Genomic DNA, 16,218 nt, shown 5'->3' with positions numbered 1-16,218 from the left:
AAAAAAAAAAAAATCCTTGATAAACCCACGTTGGGGAGAAGTTGAGCGCCCCCCATTATTTAATAATAAATAAATAAATAAAATACCTAGAGGAGGAAAAACTACAACCCAAGGCACAACGTACTGGCACTATTCAAACAGCACACATACAGATTTGTGGGGATCAGGGGATCTCTCTTTAGGCCCAAGCTAGTGAACTGAAACAGTATGACAGCAAGTATCATTGAAGGCCAGGCCATTGTAACCACTTGATTCTACCTCCGCTCAGCCAGTCTAGGCCAGAGTGCTTAGGAGCAGAGCAGGGATGTACCGATGTCCCCAATTCTCCACTCCTCTTGACCAGTAGGAACCCAGTATGGATGAGATATAATGATTAGGTCCATAATGCTCAAACTCAGCTTGTGACTTTGAGCAAGTGACTTTTTTTGGGGGGGGGGGAGGCAGAGTCTCACTTCTCACTCTGTTGCCCAGGCTGGAGTGCAGTGGCGCCATCTCTGATCACGGGAACCTCTGCTTCCAGGGTTCAAGTGATTCTCAAGCCTCAGCCTCCCGAATAGCTGGGATTACAGGTGTGTGCCACCATGCCTGGCTAATTTTTGTATTTTTAGTAGAGCCAGAGTTTCACTGTGTTAGCCAGGCTGGTCTCAAACTCTTGACCTCAGGTGATCCACCTGTCTCAGCCTCCCAAAGTGCTGGGATTACAGGCATGAGCCACTGCGCCTAGTGCAAGTGACTTTAACAGCACTTTTGCAAAATGCGAGTGATAATGCATTCCAATGGTTATAGACAAAGGTTAAGTAATTTAGCTGAGTTCAAACAGGCAGTAAGTGGTAGAGCTATGATTGGAACACAGACCATCTAGTGCCACAGTCCAGCCTCTTAGCTACAATGCCCTGCTTAGTTGTGGCTGGTCAGCTCTCTGTGGGTCCAGCAAGGGCTAACCTAAGAGAACACACCAGCAAAAGGGCTATGACAGTGCAGTGTCTTAAAGGTGGCTCTACACAAAGTCACAAATTAGTCACAGTAACTCGTTACTTTGTATTCCTCTCACCTGTTCTGTGAGATGCCACAATTTCTCCTGCCTTCAGTTGCATTGCTTGGTGTATGATACATAGTCAATCTTTTTATCCATATCTCAGAAACAAAATGTAACACAAATTCTACTTGTGGGTATCTTCCTGTAGTTGGTTTTACAATGCACTTGCATGTTGCTTTGTCAGGAAAGAGCGATTCTTTCTCCAAAGAGAAAAGTTGTTTCACTAATATTAACCTCATTCCCTATAGCTCAGTATCCTTGCCTTTCTCTCTACAGAATCACTTTTTATCCAAATGCTGAGTCACTATATGCTTTTTTGAAGACATTTTAAATAGCACTCAATTCAGTACACGCAGCACCAACACTGCACCTAACTCAGTTGAAGTTAAGACAATATGAACAGCTATGTTTAATTTATCAAATTTGGAAGCAATGATGATTCCATTAAGATAAAAAAAAATCATGTTTTAGGATTAGTTAAATGTGGTAGCAAATGGTGGTACTGATTAAAATTCTTACAACTGCAAGTGACAAGAAACAGACTAACTTAAGCAAAAGGACTGCATTAAGCCAGGAAACTTCAAAAGTCCCTGTATTATTCCAGCTTCAGGTATGGCTGGATTCAGGACTCCAGAATATAACCAGGACTCAGTTTCCTGCCATTTCTCTTTCTTTTCCGCAGGGTTGGTGTTAGTGGCAGGTTTCACACGCTGGCAAGCTGGAGCCAGCAGCTCCAACTCCAGCTCTAGGACCCCTGGAGTTTAGCCAAGCGAAAATGAGGAGGAGAGGCTTTGTCCCAGACATTTTAGCCTGAGTCTCAATGCCTCTTATTGGCTCCAACAGATCACATGCCCAGCTCTGAGCCAATCAACGTGGCCACATCCAGGTCAGTTACTACTGCCCCCGCCCCCTGCCGAGGAGACCGGCTGGAAACCCGGGGGCTGTTGGGTCTTTCCCCGGGAGATGGGGAGAGAGGATGCGGGGCAGCTGGCACCACGTACGTGCCTTACGGGTGGTCTGTGGGGACTTAGGAGGGCTTAGCACCCAGAGCATTAGCCCAGGGCCTGACCCCGGGTGGCCTCTCCGGGCCGCTGGCTGCTTGGCAGGGCTGGAGGGGAGGAGACCCACAGTTCCGGGCCTGAGTCACCTCCCTCCTGGCCGGACTTAGGCGGCACTGACTCAGCGCCTGCGTGAGCTGGATGCTGCCTGGAAAGCTAATCAGCCTCCGAGGCGAGTCATGCCTCTTGTGACGTGGGCTTGTGCCGTGAGTGGGCGGGAATGAATGAAGAAGCGTGGGCTCACCATGGTTCCTAGAGCTTTGATGAAGTGACGGGAGAGGGAGGCGGAAGTCAAGAGCAGCCCTTGGAAAAGGCTGCCAGCCCAGGCTGCGGTGCTGTCTGCAGGCCTGTGCAGCCTGGTCCCAGGGTGGGCTCTCTGCACGCGGGCCCGTGCAGCCTGTTCCCGGGGTGGGCACACAGCTGCCACCGCCCCACACCCCGGCACCGGGGAGCGCCCCAGGGCTCCGCTGTGGCCTGCCCTGCGGCTAGCAGGCCCTCCTCCGGTTCTTCCCTGTGTTTCAAACCTAAGTTCCATGAGGCAGGACGGGGTTGGTGGGGGCAGGTGGGAGGGCCGGGGATTGGAAGATTGGCTAGCTCCACCTCCTGCCCTCCCCACCGCACCCTAAACTTGGTCTTGACAAATGGATCTCTGTCCCTTTAGGGGAGAGAAGAGGAGAAGAAATGGTGGTAGAGAAAGAAAGGCAAGGGGAGCTGTGCAGAACCACTCTAAAGTTGGAGAGTTCAATGCGGAGCACCTGCTCTGTGCCAGGCCCCCAACTGGGAGGTGTGGACAACGTTCCTGCCTTCCGGGTGCTCAGAGTCTAGTCTGGAGATAATAAGAAAAATAGTTAATCGCCATGGAATGCGCTAGCGCCTTAGCCTGAAGCAGGGGTCTGATTGTTGAGGTTTGTTGAAGGAAAATGCCTGTAAGGGCTGGGGGCTGGGTGCGGTGGCTCACGCCTGTAATCCCAGCACTTTGGGAGGCCAAGGTGGGTGGATCACCTGAGGTCAGGGGTTGGAGATCAGCTTGGTCAACATGGTGGAACCCTGTCTTTTCTAAAAATGCAAAAATTAGCCAGGCGTGGTGGTAGGTGCCTGTAATCCCAGCTACTCGGGAGGCTGAGGGAGGAGAAGCACTTGAACCCGGGAGGCAGAGGTTGCAATGAACCGAAATCGTGCCACTGCACTCCAGCCTGGGTGACAAGAGCAAAACTCCCTCTCAAAAAAAAAAAAAAAAAAAAAAGAGGGGGAGGGGAGAAGGGGAAAGGAAGAAGGGGAAAGGGAAGCAGGTATCGAAGGAGAAATTGCTGAGCCTGGTCTCAGGTCTAGCCTTGGCCTGGGTCAGAGGAGTGGGCTCCAAACAGAGTGGCCCCTTCAGAGGCAAAGGGAATGGCCTTGTCTGCCTCCTTTCAGGCTTTGGATGGGGCTGATGGGAGGCAAGGTGGAGGGTGCTTGTCAGCCAAGGGCCCCTCTCCACATAAGGGGACAGCTGGGGGGCAGCTGCGAGTCTGTAGACCCAAGACTTGTAGCAGCTGAAGGACCCGTGAGCAGCCTGGTAAAGCGACCTGGGGAGGCACCAGCAGCATCTGCTGCAGTATGGCCGAGCTAGCTGTTTGGTGGAGGACAAGGGTAGGGAGCAGAGGTCAGGGAACTTCCAGAAGGTCATTCTGCTGAATTGTGAAGAACAGCTGAGGAGGCAGCCAAGAGAAGAAAGGCCCGAGGGGGGCCGGGCACCGTTGCTTATGCCTGTAATCCCAGCACTTGGCAGGCCAAGGCGGGCGGATCATGAGGTCAGGAGTTCGAGACCAGCCTGACCAACATGGTGAAACCCCCCGTCTCTCCTAAAAATACAAAAATTAGCCAGGGCATAGTGGCATGTGCCTGTAGTCCCAGCTACCCGGGAGGCTGAGGCAGGAGAATCGCTTGAACCCAGGAGGCGGAGGTTGCAGTGAGCTGAGATTGTACCACTGCACTCCAACCTGGGTGACAGCGTGAAACTCTGTCTCAGAAAAAAAAAGGCCCGAGAGGTCAACATGTGCAGAAGTTACAGGGGCACATAGCCCTTTCTGGAAACCTTAAGATGTTTAAGGGTAACACAGGGTATTGGGGGAAGCAGGAGAAGAGGCCTGACCGTGAAGGGTCCTCTGTGCTCAACAAAAACAGGAGTTCTAAAAGAACTGGATTTTCCTTTCACCCCACCTCAGTCCTTTCTGCAAACGTTTGCCCTGTGTCACAGGGCAAGCCGGCCCCTGTTCAGTTGCATGAAATCAAGACCCAGACACTGCAGAACTGAAGTGGGGAAGGACTGACCACCAGTTGGCAAGAGGCTGAAGAGGGTAGGCCAGAGAGGGGCTGTCTCTAAGGGCTAAAAATACAAGGGTTGAGACCAACTGAAGTGTGGCAATTTCCTTGATGTTGGCATTTTGGTTTTGTTCTCCTTTTTTTAAGGTAAGAGTTATATAGCTCAGTAACATCAGTATTTTGGAAGTAGGATAGGAAGAAAGTCTCATCACAAGGGAGCCCCATGGAGAGGAATGAGCACAGAATTTGGAGTCAGAAGAGTGGAAGGCCTGGGCTTGGGGCCTGGCTGCACCGTGCCAGCTGGATGGTTCTGGGAAAGCTGCCCAACTCTCTGCTTCGCAGTCCCCACATCTGTCACTGGGGATCACATCTGCCTCACCGGATCAGCTGAGATAAGGCACGTGTGTAAAAGGCTGTACAAATGTTAGTTACTATAAGATTGTCTCAAAAAAATAAAACCCACAGCAAAGAGTATCCCAAGGCAGGCTCATTTTACTTCAATTACCATTTGGCACCAAGCAGATCAGGGGACTTACTGGATGACACAGCAAGTCAGTGGCAGAGCCAAGGAGTGCACTCATCCAAGTTACTGATTCCGATGTTGTCAGCAAAACCAGCTGAAACCCATCTTCACACTGCAGTTCAGAGGGTGTCCTCAAGAAGCGCCTCTCTGCAAAGCATGTTCAAGTTGGTTCCCAGTGGCCTGGTGTAACTGGATGACGCTCCCAGGAAGCAGAGTGAAAACAGACAAAGAGTAGGAAACTAATATCCAGAGTTGGCCATTTGTCCCAAGGACCAGAGTGGAGACTGCATTTCTAAGTGCTTCCTCTGTCCACAGCCCTCCTCCCCCATACCTTTTAAAAACAGATTTGCTGACTGGGCACAGTGGCTCATGCCTCTAATCCCAGCACTTTGGGAGGCTGAGGCAGGCGAATTGCCTGAGCTCAGGAGTTCGAGACCAACCTGGGCAAAACCCTATCTTTACCAACAAATACAAAAAGTTAGCCGGGCCTTATGGTGCATACCTGTGGTTCCAGCTACTGGGAAGGCTGAGGTGGGAGGATCACTTGAGCCTGGGAGGCGGAGGTTGGAGTGAGCTGAGATGACGCCACTGCACTCCAACCTGAGTGACAGAGTGAGACCCCCATCTCACAAAAACAAAACACAGATTTGTTGGCTGGGCATAGTGGCACATGCCTGTAATCCCAGCACTTTGGGAGGCTGAAATGGAAGGATCACTTGAGTCCAGGAGTTTGAGAACAGCCCAGGCAACACAGCAAGACTCTGTGTTTCCTTAAAAAAAAAAAAAAATTAGCCAGGTTTGGTGGCATACACCTGTAGTCCTAGCTACTCTGGAGGCTGGGGTTCGAGGATCTCTTGCTCCCAGGAGCTCGAGGCTGCAGTGAACTGATTATACCTCTGTACTCTGGCCTGGGCAACAGAGTGAGACCCTGTCTGAAAAAAAAAAAAAAAAAAAAAAAAACCCACCACATTTGTTGAAATATAATTCACATACAATAAAAATACATCGTTTTACCGGGCACAGTGGCTCACACCTGTAATCCCAGCACTTTGGGAGGCCGAGGCGGGCAGATCACAAGGTCAGGAGATCAAGACCATCCTGGCTAACACGGTGAAACCCCGTCTCTACTAAAAATGCAAAAAATTAGCCGGGCATGGTGGTGCGTGCCTGTAGTCCCAGCTACTCAGGAGGCTGAGGCAGGAGAATTGCTTGAACCAGGGAGGCAGAGCTTGCAGTGAGCCAAGATCATGCCACTGCACTCCAGCCTGGGCGACAAAGCAAGACTCCGTCTCAAACAAACAAACAAACAAAAAAATACATCGTTTTAAAATGTACAATTCATGGTGGTGTGCACCTGTAGTCCCAGCTACTGGGAAAGCTGAGATGAGAGGATCACTGTGAGTCAATGCAACCTCTTTGCTTTATAAATTACCCAGTCTCGGGTATTTCTTCATAGCAGAGTGAGAATGGACTAATACATCCTCCCACCTCGGCCTCCCGAAGTGTTGGGATTACAGGCGTGAGCCACTGTACCAGGCTGTTTACACTCTCTTGATGGTGGCCTTTAAAGCACAAAAATTGGTGGGAAGCAGTGGCTGATGCCTATAATCCCAGCACTTTGGGAGGCCCAGGTGGGAGGATTGCTTGAGGCTGGCTTGGGCAACATAGCGAGACCTCCATCTCTACAAAATTTTAAAAATTAGCTGGGTGTGATGGTGCATGCCTGTAGTCCCAGGTACTTGGGAAGTCAAGGCTGGAGGATCACTTCCCAATCGTGGCGCTCTGGACAAGTGGCAGGCCCTGCACTTGGGAGGTTGAGACTGCAGTGAGTTGTGATCGCACCACTGCACCCCAGTCTGACCAAAAGAATGAGACCCTGTTTTAAAAAAAAAAAAAAAGGCCAGGCATGGTGGCTCACGCCTGTAATCCCAGCACTTTGGGAGGCTGAGGTGGGTGGATCACGAGATCAGGAAATCGAGACCATCCTGGCTAACACAGTGAAACCCTGTCTCTACTAAAAAAAATACAGAAAATTAGCCTGGCATGGTGATGGCACCTATAGTCCCAGCTACATGGGAGGATGAGGCAGGAGAATGGCGTGAACCCGGGAGGCGGAGCTTGCAGTGAGCCGAGATATACCACTGTACTCCAGCCTGGGCGAAAGAGTGAGACTCTGTCTCAAAAAAAAAAAAAAAGACACAAAGGGGAAAAAAAGCACAAAAGTTTCAAAATCATTATTAAGTCTAATTTATTATTTTTTTTCTACTGTTGCTTGTGCTTTTGGTGACAATCTAAGAAGTCTTTGCCATACCCAAGGTTTACTGCTGCATTTTCTTCTAAGAGTTTTATAGTTTTAGTTCTTACAGTTAGGTCTGTGATCCATTTTGAGTTAATTTTCTTTCTTTTTTTTTGAGATGGAGTTTTACTCTTGTTGCCTGGGCTGGAGTGCAATGGCACGATCTCAGCTCACTGCAACCTCTGCCTCCTGGGTTCAAGTGATTCTCCTGTCTCAGCCTCCCAAGTAGCCTGGGATTACAGGTGCCTGCCACCACGCCTGGCTAATTTTGTATTTTTATTAGAGACGGAGTTTCACTGTGTTGGCCAGACTGGTCTCAAACTCCTGACCTCACGTGATCCACCCGGCTTGGCTTCCCAAAGTGCTGGGATTACAGGCATACACCTCCATGCCCAGCTAATTTTGTAATTTTAGTAGAGATGGGCTTTTACCATGTTGGTCAGGCTGGTCTCGAACTCCTGACCTCAGGTGATCCACCTGCCTCGGCCTCCCAAAGTGCTGGGATTACAAGCGTGAGCCATAGTGCCAGGCTGCTTTTTTTTTTTTTTTTTTTTGTTAATATACTAATAATGTTTATTGAGGGAATCAGGATAAAACTAAAATAAAAGACTTAAAGTACGTAAGAAAGAGGGGTAATTGAAGTGAAAGCATTTTTTTTTTTTTTTTTAGGTGGACACGAAGTAGAATTTATTGGTGAGTATTAAGAGGGGGCAACACAGTGGAAGCCCTCATGAGTGCAGGGCCTGCCACTTGTCCAGAGCGCCACGATTGGGAACGTACTTGACCCATCTGGGATGAGCCGCTTCTCAGCCACCATGTCTTCAAATTCATTGGCATTGAACTTGGTGAAGCCCCACTTCTTTGAGATGTGGATCTTCTGGCGGCTGGGGAGCTTGAACGTGGCCCTGCACAGGGCCTCAATCACATGCTGCTTGTTCTGCAGCTTGGTGCGGATGGACATAACTTGGCCAATGTGAACCCTGGCCACAGTGCCCTGGGGCTTTCCAATGGCACCTCGCATGCCAGATTGGAGCCTACACTGGGGTAGTGCAAGGTCAGAAACATGAACATCCATCTGAAAGGACTGTCTCCAAGGTCCCTTAGAGCAACCCATACAACAAACAGGCTGCATCACCACGAGGGAAGCTGCTGTTTGCAGCCTTTTTTTTTTTTTTTGAGACGGAGTCTCGCTCTGTCGCCCAGGCTGGAGTGCAGTGGCTGGATCTCAGCTCACTGCAAGCTCCGCCTCCCGGGTACACGCCATTCTCCTGCCTCAGCCTCCTGAGTAGCTGGGACTATAGGTGCCCGCCACCTCGCCTGGCTAGTTTTTTGTATTTTTTTAGTAGAGACGGGGTTTCACCATGTTAGCCAGGATGGTCTCGATCTCCTGACCTCGTGATCCACCCGTCTCGGCCTCCTAAAGTGCTGGGATTACAGGCTTGAGCCACCGCACCCGGCCATTTTTTTTTTTTTTTAATGGCATGTGGATATCTGGCTCTTCCATATTCATTCCCCCAATGAATTGTCTTGGCATCTTTGTAAAAAAAAAAAAAAAAAATCACACAGCTCCTTTTTAAAGAAAGTAGACCAGGCCTGGTACGGAGGCTCACGCCTGTAATCCCAGCACTTTGGGAGGCCGAGGCGGGTGGTTCATTTGAGGTTAAGAGTTCGAGACCAACCTGGCCAACATGGCGAAACCCTGTCTCTACTATACAAAAAATAGCCGGGCGTGGTGTCAGGTGCCTGTACTCCCTGCTACGTGGGAGGCTGAGGCAGGAGAATTTCTTGAACCTGGGAGGTGGAGGTTGAAGTGAGCAGAGATCATGCCATTGCACTCTAACCTGGGCAGCAACAGTGAAACTCTGTCTCATAAATAAAAATAAATCAATAAATAGACCATAAGCAGCTTGTGCAGCTCTTACAATTTCTGGCAAGTGAAACCAAGCCTTGGACACAGGCACTTCAGACCAGTGCCTATAGCCTGAGGTGACCACTGGTGCTTAATGTGGATTCCTAATACTTGATGGAGGGAAAAAAAAAATCCTATTCTGTCTCAGACATCACAGGAGCGTGGTGCCCACCGGGAAGGCGGATGACCTAGCTTGATCTGGTTCTTCCCACCTGCTACAGAAACCCTTAGCACCTCACTGGATCTGCAAGGCCTTTAGAATCAAGTAGCAGAGCTTTCTCTTCCTCAGGGCTCCACTCAAAGCTGGTAGCTTTTTTTTTTTTTTAGGCAGAGTCTCACTCTGTTGCCCAGGCTGGAGCGCAGTGGCATGATCTCAGCTCACTGCAAGCTCTGCCTCCCAGGTTCACACCATTCTCCTGCCTCAGCCTCCCAAGTATCTGGGACTACAGGCGCCCACCACCACGCCCGGCTAATCTTTTGTATTTTTAGTAGAGACGGGGTTTCACCGTGTTAGACAGGATGGTCTCAATCTCCTGACCTCATGACCCGCCTGCCTCAGCCTCCCAAAGTGCTGGGATTACAGGCGTGAGCCACCGTGCCCGGCCAAAGCTGGTAGCTTTTAGGTCATCTAGTAAATGGGTTGGAACAGCAAATAGTATATAATGACGCCCAAATCCAAAGAGACACATGAAGTATCACTTCTCTCTCTCTCTCTTTTTAATTGTAAGAAATGGGATCTTGCTATATGCCCAGGCTGGAGTACAGTGTGATTCACAGGTGTGATCATAGCACACTGAGGCCTTGAATTCCTGGGCTGGTGCCCAGGTGTGTGCCACTGCACCTGGTTAATCACACCTCTTTTGAGGCAGTGGGTATAAACTGCTCTTTACTGTTTTTTTTTAGAGACAGAGTCTTGCTCTGTCATCCAAGCTGGAGTGCAAGTGGTGTGATCATGACTCACTGCAGCCTCGACCTCCCAGGCTCAAACGGTCCTCCTTACCTCAGCCCGCTGAGTAACTGGGACCACAGGCATGCACCACCATGCCCGGCTAATTTTTTATTTTTTTTTTAGAGACAAGGTCTTACTATGTTGCTCAGGCTGGTCTTGAACTGTCAGGCTCAAGTGATCCTCTCGACTCAGCCTCCCAAAGATTTGGAATTACAGGCATGAGCCACCACACCCCACCTGTTCTTTTGTTTGTTTGTTTGTTTGTTTGTTTGTTTGTTTGTTTGTTTTGAGACGGAGTCTCAATCTGTAGCCCAGGCTGGAGTGCAGTGGCGTGATCTCGGCTCACTGCCGTCTCCACCTCCGGGTTCACGCCATTCTCCTGCCTCAGCCTCCCGAGTAGCTGGGACTAAAGGTGCCGCCACCACACCCGGCTACTTTTTTGTATTTTTTTAGTAGAGACGGGGTTTCACTATGTTAGCCAGGATGGTCTTATCTCTTGATCTCGTGATCCACCCGCCTCGGCCTCCCAAAGTGCTGGCATTACAGATGTGAGCCATCGGCCTCCCAAAGTGCTGGCATTACAGATGTGAGCCACCATGCCTGGCAAAAAAGTGTTCTTTGTAGAATAAAACAGCATGTGTTCAGAACACTGGACCCCAAAACCTTTACTGAGAAATTGGGCCTTTGTGTTTTCATGACATTTCTGTCACATTTAGGATACCTGTACTTTTCTGCTCCCCAGGCCCTAGGAGCATAATGTTGTCAGTAGAGTGGAATAGCATTGTGTCTTGTGTAATGAGGATGTGTCTAAAGTCTGAGATTTGGAGAATTGGCAGAAGAATTAATGGAGTCCCGAGGCAAGATGGTAAAGGTGTATTGATGACCCTGATGCATGAAAGCAGGGTGTCTGACCTCTTCTTCTTGAAATAGAAAAATAGAATTTGTCAGCTCAGTAACTGTATACCAGGTGTGGGAGACTGTGTTTATTTTCTCAAGCAATGAGAACATATCTGAAACAGCAGCTGCAGTTGGCGTTATCACATAATTAAGTTTATGGTAATTCACTGTCATTCTCTCAGAGACCCATCTGCCGTCTTCACTGGCCAAACTGAAGAATGAAGGGGAAATGTGATAAAATCACCACCTCAGAATCTTTCAAGGCCGTGATGATATTATTAATCTCTTCAGTTGCCCAGGAGTTCAGTGTTGCTTTTGGTTTATGTGTTAGGCTGTTTTTATGTTGCTATTAAGGAATAACTGAGACTGGGTAATTTATAAAGAAAAGAGGTTTAATTGGTTCATGGTTCTGTAGGGTGTATAAGAAGTATGTTGCAGATATCTGCTTGGTTTCTGCTAAGGCCTCAGAAAGCTTGCAATCATGGCAGAAAGTGAAGGAGGAGCAGGCACATCACATGGCAAGAGTGGGAGCAAGAGAGAGGGAGGTCCCAGACCTTTTTTTTTTTTTTTGGAGACAGTCACACTCTGTCGCCCAGGCTGGAGTGCAGTAGCACCATTTTGGCTCACTGCAACCTCCGCCTCCCGGGTTCACGTGATTCTCCTGCCTTAGCCTCCCGAGTAGCTGGGACTACAGGTGTGTGTCATCACACCCGGCTAATTTTTTGTATTTTAATAGAGATGAGGTTTCACCATGTTGCCCAGGGTGGTCTTGAATTCTTGAGCTCAGGCAATCTGCTGACCTTGTCTTTCCAAAATGCTTGGATTACAGGTGTGAGCCACTGCACCTAGCCAAGGTCCCAGACTGTTAAACAACCAGCTCTCATGTGAGGTTACTGAGAAGTCACTCATTATCAAGGGGATGCTGCTAAACCGTTCACAAGAGATCTGCTGCCATGATCGAATCACCTCCCACCAGGCCCCACCTCCAAGATTGGGAATCACATTTCAGCATGAAATTTAGAGGGGCAGACGTCCAAACCATATCAGTTTATCCATTTGGTAAGGAGGAATTTCCATTTGACTTTTCTCATCATCACGTCTCTTACACTGCCAATCTAAGGGCCAGTACAGTAATTGCTGCTAGTGGCTGGGGCTATCTATTCTGGGGATATAATTAGGGACATGGAAATAAATAGCTTTGGAGATCCATATGACCTATTGTGAAGTCATTCCTATCAAACAAACTCTATTTATTTTTATTTTATTTTATTTTTTGAGACAGGGTCTTGCTCTGTCACCCAGGCTGGAGTGCAATGGTGTGATCACCACTCACTGCAGCCTTGGGCTCCCAGGCTCAAGTGATCCTCCCACTTCAGCCTCTGGAGTGGCTAGGACCACAGGCTCACACCACCACTCATGGCTAATTAAAAACATTTTTTTTGTGTGGAGACAAGGTCTCGCTCTGTTGCCTAGGCTGGTCTCAAACTCCTGGGCTCAAGCGTTCCTCCTGCCTCAGCCTCCCAAAGTGCTGGGATTACAGGTATGAGCCACTGCACCCGGCCCAAACTCCAAGTATTATTTGATTCGGCTTTTTTTTTTTTTTTTTTTTTTTTTTGAGACAGAGTCTTGCTCTGTTGCCCAATCTGGAGTGCAGTGGCACAATCTCTTCTCACTGCAGCCTCCACTTCCCAGGTTCAAGCAATTCTCCTGCCTCAGCCTCCCAAGTAACTGAGATTACAGGTGCCTGCCACCACACTTGGCTAGTTTTTGTATTTTTAGTAGAGATAGGGGGTTACACCATGTTGGCCAGGCTGGTCTTGAACTCCTGACTTCAAGTGATCAGCCCACCTTGGCCTCCCAAAGTGCTGAGATTACAGGCATGAGCCACTGCACCTGGCCCAAACTCCATTTATTATTTGATCCATCATAAACACTACTCTGATGCGTAGATCCCAGTAGACTTCTGGATTCCCAGGAACTAATTGTTAGCCCAGATCTGTCATGCAGTTATCACCCAAAGGTCTGGTATTGCCAGGCGTGGTGGCTAACGCCTGTAATCCCAGCACTTTGGGAGGCCGAGGCGGGCGGATCACTTGAGGTCAGGAGTTCGAGACCAGCCTGGCCAACATGGTGAAACCCCATCTCTACTAAAATACAAAAGCCCGGCGCGGTAGCTCACGCCTGTAATCCCAGCTACTCGGGAGGCTGAGACAGGAGAATGGCTTGAACCTGGGAGGCACAGGTTGCAGTGGGCCAAGATGGTGGTATTGTACTCCAGCCTGGGCGACAGAGCAAGACTCGATCTCAAAAAAAAAACCAAAATTACCATACTATTCAGCCATCCCACTTCCAAGTATATATATTTAAAGAAAATGAAACCAATATCTCAAAGAGACATCTGCACGCCCATGTTTATTGCAGCATTGTTTGCAATAGCCAAGTTATATAATCAACGAAAGTGTCTATCAATGGATGAATAGATAAAGAAAATGTGGTATTTATACACAATGGAATGCTATTCAGTCTTAAAAAAAAAAAAGGAAATCTGTCATTTGCAACAACATGGATGAAACTGGAGGACATTATGCTAAGTGAAATAAATCAGGTTCTGAAAAACAAATACTGCCTGTTCTCACTTATATGTGGAAGCTAAAACAATCAAACTCATAGCAACAGAGAGCAGAAGCTGAGAGTGGGGGGAGTGGGGAGATGTTAGCCAAAGAGTACAATGTTTCAGTTAGACAGGAAGAATAAATGATAAGCATTTGAGGTGATATGTTAATTAGCTTGATTCAATCACTCCACATTATATACATATATAATATCACTTTGTACCACATAAATATATACAATTATAATTTGTCAATATTCAATTAAAAAGAAAAAGGCGAGGCTGATCCTGAAGGGATTGCAGACTGTCAGCTTAATCACATCTCTTGTAGCTGAGCAATGAGTCCTTTCTCAAAGAGGAATCTGAATGGCACAGTTGCCATGTCAGCCACAGGGAGGTTCAGATAAATTAGTTGCAACCTGGTCTCATTCCAAAGTTAGTAGCTCTTTCTACCCACTTGGAAGGCCTGGATGGGACACTAAGAGGCAGTAGGAAGGTACTGGAGGCAGCATGCAAAGATAGGAGAGGAAGGACTGACAGCCCAACACAAGATGACTTTACGATGCTGCGGCTCTTGCCTGCCAGCTTTGCACCTGCTATTGTGTGGGGGAATCAGGGCTATCAGCCCTCATTCCACTTTCTTCATCAACACAAAGGGCTAATGACACATTTTAAAGGTTTGGGTGAATGTGCAAAGACTCTGCTAACAGCATGTTCCTGACTTTGCAAAAGGATGTTTTGGGGCCAGCATGGAGCACCCTCCTTTGCCATATGACCCTGGCTTTGAATTCACCTCATGCCCCTACACGTTGAGCAGGGTGCAAGCAAGATAGTCCAGGCCATTTCCATTGGCCAGGCACTTGGCTTCAGAGCTTTACAGTTGATGTCACCAAAACCCCTGGACAAGGCCACCACCACCTGCAAACTCCCCCTGAAAGGAGAACATTTGACCTGCTCTCCTCCAAACCATCTGGCTCTTGACCTGTTTTTCAGTTCTGCCCAGTCCTTTTCTGAAGATCAAGCCTAATTATAACAGTAAACCCTTTTTCCTGCCATCATGTGCCTCCCCCTACTCACCATCCCCTCCCTGGAGCACCCCAAGGGCTAAGTGTGTCTCTCTGCCTCCCCCAGCACTGATGTCTACCTCTCCTATAGTTCCCAGGACATGGCTGCTGTCTGCATGTTTCTAAGGCTCAGCGGGCTCACTGTATCAGATACTACTTGTTCCCCTCTTTCCCACCTTCCTTTTCCAACACATTCCCACCAAATAGCAGGAGTAGTCTTGTTAAAATATACATTTCATAGGCCGGGCGCAGTGGCTCACGCCTGTAATCCCAGCACTTTGGGAGACTGAGGCGGGTGGATCACCTGAGGTCGGGAGTTTGAGACCAGCCTGGCTAACATGGAGAAACCCCGTCTCTACTAAAAAGACAAAATTAGCCGGGCGTGGTGGCGCATGCCTGTAATCCCATTAACTTGGGAGGTTGAGGCAGGAGAATCGCTTGAACCCAGAAGGTGGAGGTTGCGGTGAGCTCAGATTGTGCCATTGCACTCCAGCCTAGGTGACGAGTGAAACTCTGTCTCAAAAATAAATAAATAAAATAAAATATACATTTCACCATGCTACTCCACTGTTGAAAACACTTTAGTGACTAGGCACAGTGGCTCACGCCTATAATCCCAGCATACTGGGAGGCCAAGGCAGGTGGATCACTTGAGGCCAGGTGTTCAAGATCAGCCTGGGTGATGTGGTGAAACCCCATCTCTACCAAAAAAAATACAAAAATTAGCTGGGCATAGTGGCACACACCTGTAGTCCCAGCTACTAGGGGTGGGGAAGGGGGGTGGGACTGAGGCAGGAGAATCGCTTGAACCTGGGAGGCAGACGTTGGAGTGAGCCAAGATTGTGCCACTGCACTCCATCCCGGGCAACAGAGCGAGAGCCCATCTAAAAAAACACAAAAAACAAAAAACATTTTAGTGGCTCCCAGTTGCTTTCAAAATAAATAACCCCTTAACAGAGTGTGGTAAACATTGCATTTTTTTTTTTTTTTTTTTTTTTTTTTTTTTTTTTTTTTTGGTTGCTCAGAAGTTGATCCCCCAGAAAACCAAGACTTTGAGAAATTCTCTGGGAAGGGAAATACCAGTGCTCTGAACAGCCCCTGGTGGGAGCTGCTGGTGGGAATGGCAGCAGCTGAAGTGGGCTTCCTCATTTCACTGGGGATGTGTAGAGCCTGCAGTGACAGAAACCAAGTTGCAGCGCTTACTTAATTTCTGGAAGAGAGCGAATGTGGTTATTGTAATAGGCAGGGCCAGTGGAGTTACCCAAACGGTCTGATCTACAGATATTGATTTGGCTAATTGACCGTGGAGCCTGTAGAACCAAAATATATGAACAGCTCATCCACTAAGTTGCTACTTGATGTGTGTATGTGAAAAACTTCAGGCTTGGTCAACAGAGGTCTGACTTTAGCCGCTGTGATTGAGAGCCCAATCTCTCACCCAATTTCCAAGCCTGAGTCAGTCCCTGTTCCAGAGATCCTGGAAGAAGTGAAAGCTGGATACCTGTAAGAAAGGACCCTGCAGTTCCACACGTACGAGCTGGGAATCTGCCTCCAGCCTTCCCCAGGGGGATCTG

At 48.5% G+C, this 16,218-nt stretch overlaps 2 pseudogenes; both read right to left on the bottom strand.

Annotated features, from left to right (window-relative positions):
* Positions 1 to 7,942: 7,942 nt before the first annotated feature.
* LOC115892734 lies at positions 7,943 to 8,289 on the bottom strand (annotated as a pseudogene).
* Positions 8,290 to 8,296: 7 nt separating this feature from the next.
* On the bottom strand, positions 8,297 to 8,393 carry LOC115893041 (annotated as a pseudogene).
* Positions 8,394 to 16,218: the final 7,825 nt, after the last annotated feature.

Source organism: Rhinopithecus roxellana, chromosome 13 (genome assembly GCF_007565055.1).
Source record: "Rhinopithecus roxellana isolate Shanxi Qingling chromosome 13, ASM756505v1, whole genome shotgun sequence".
Lineage (NCBI taxonomy): Eukaryota > Metazoa > Chordata > Mammalia > Primates > Cercopithecidae > Rhinopithecus > Rhinopithecus roxellana.
Note: the sequence above shows the minus strand (reverse complement) of the source record. Positions and strands in the feature narration are given on the sequence as shown.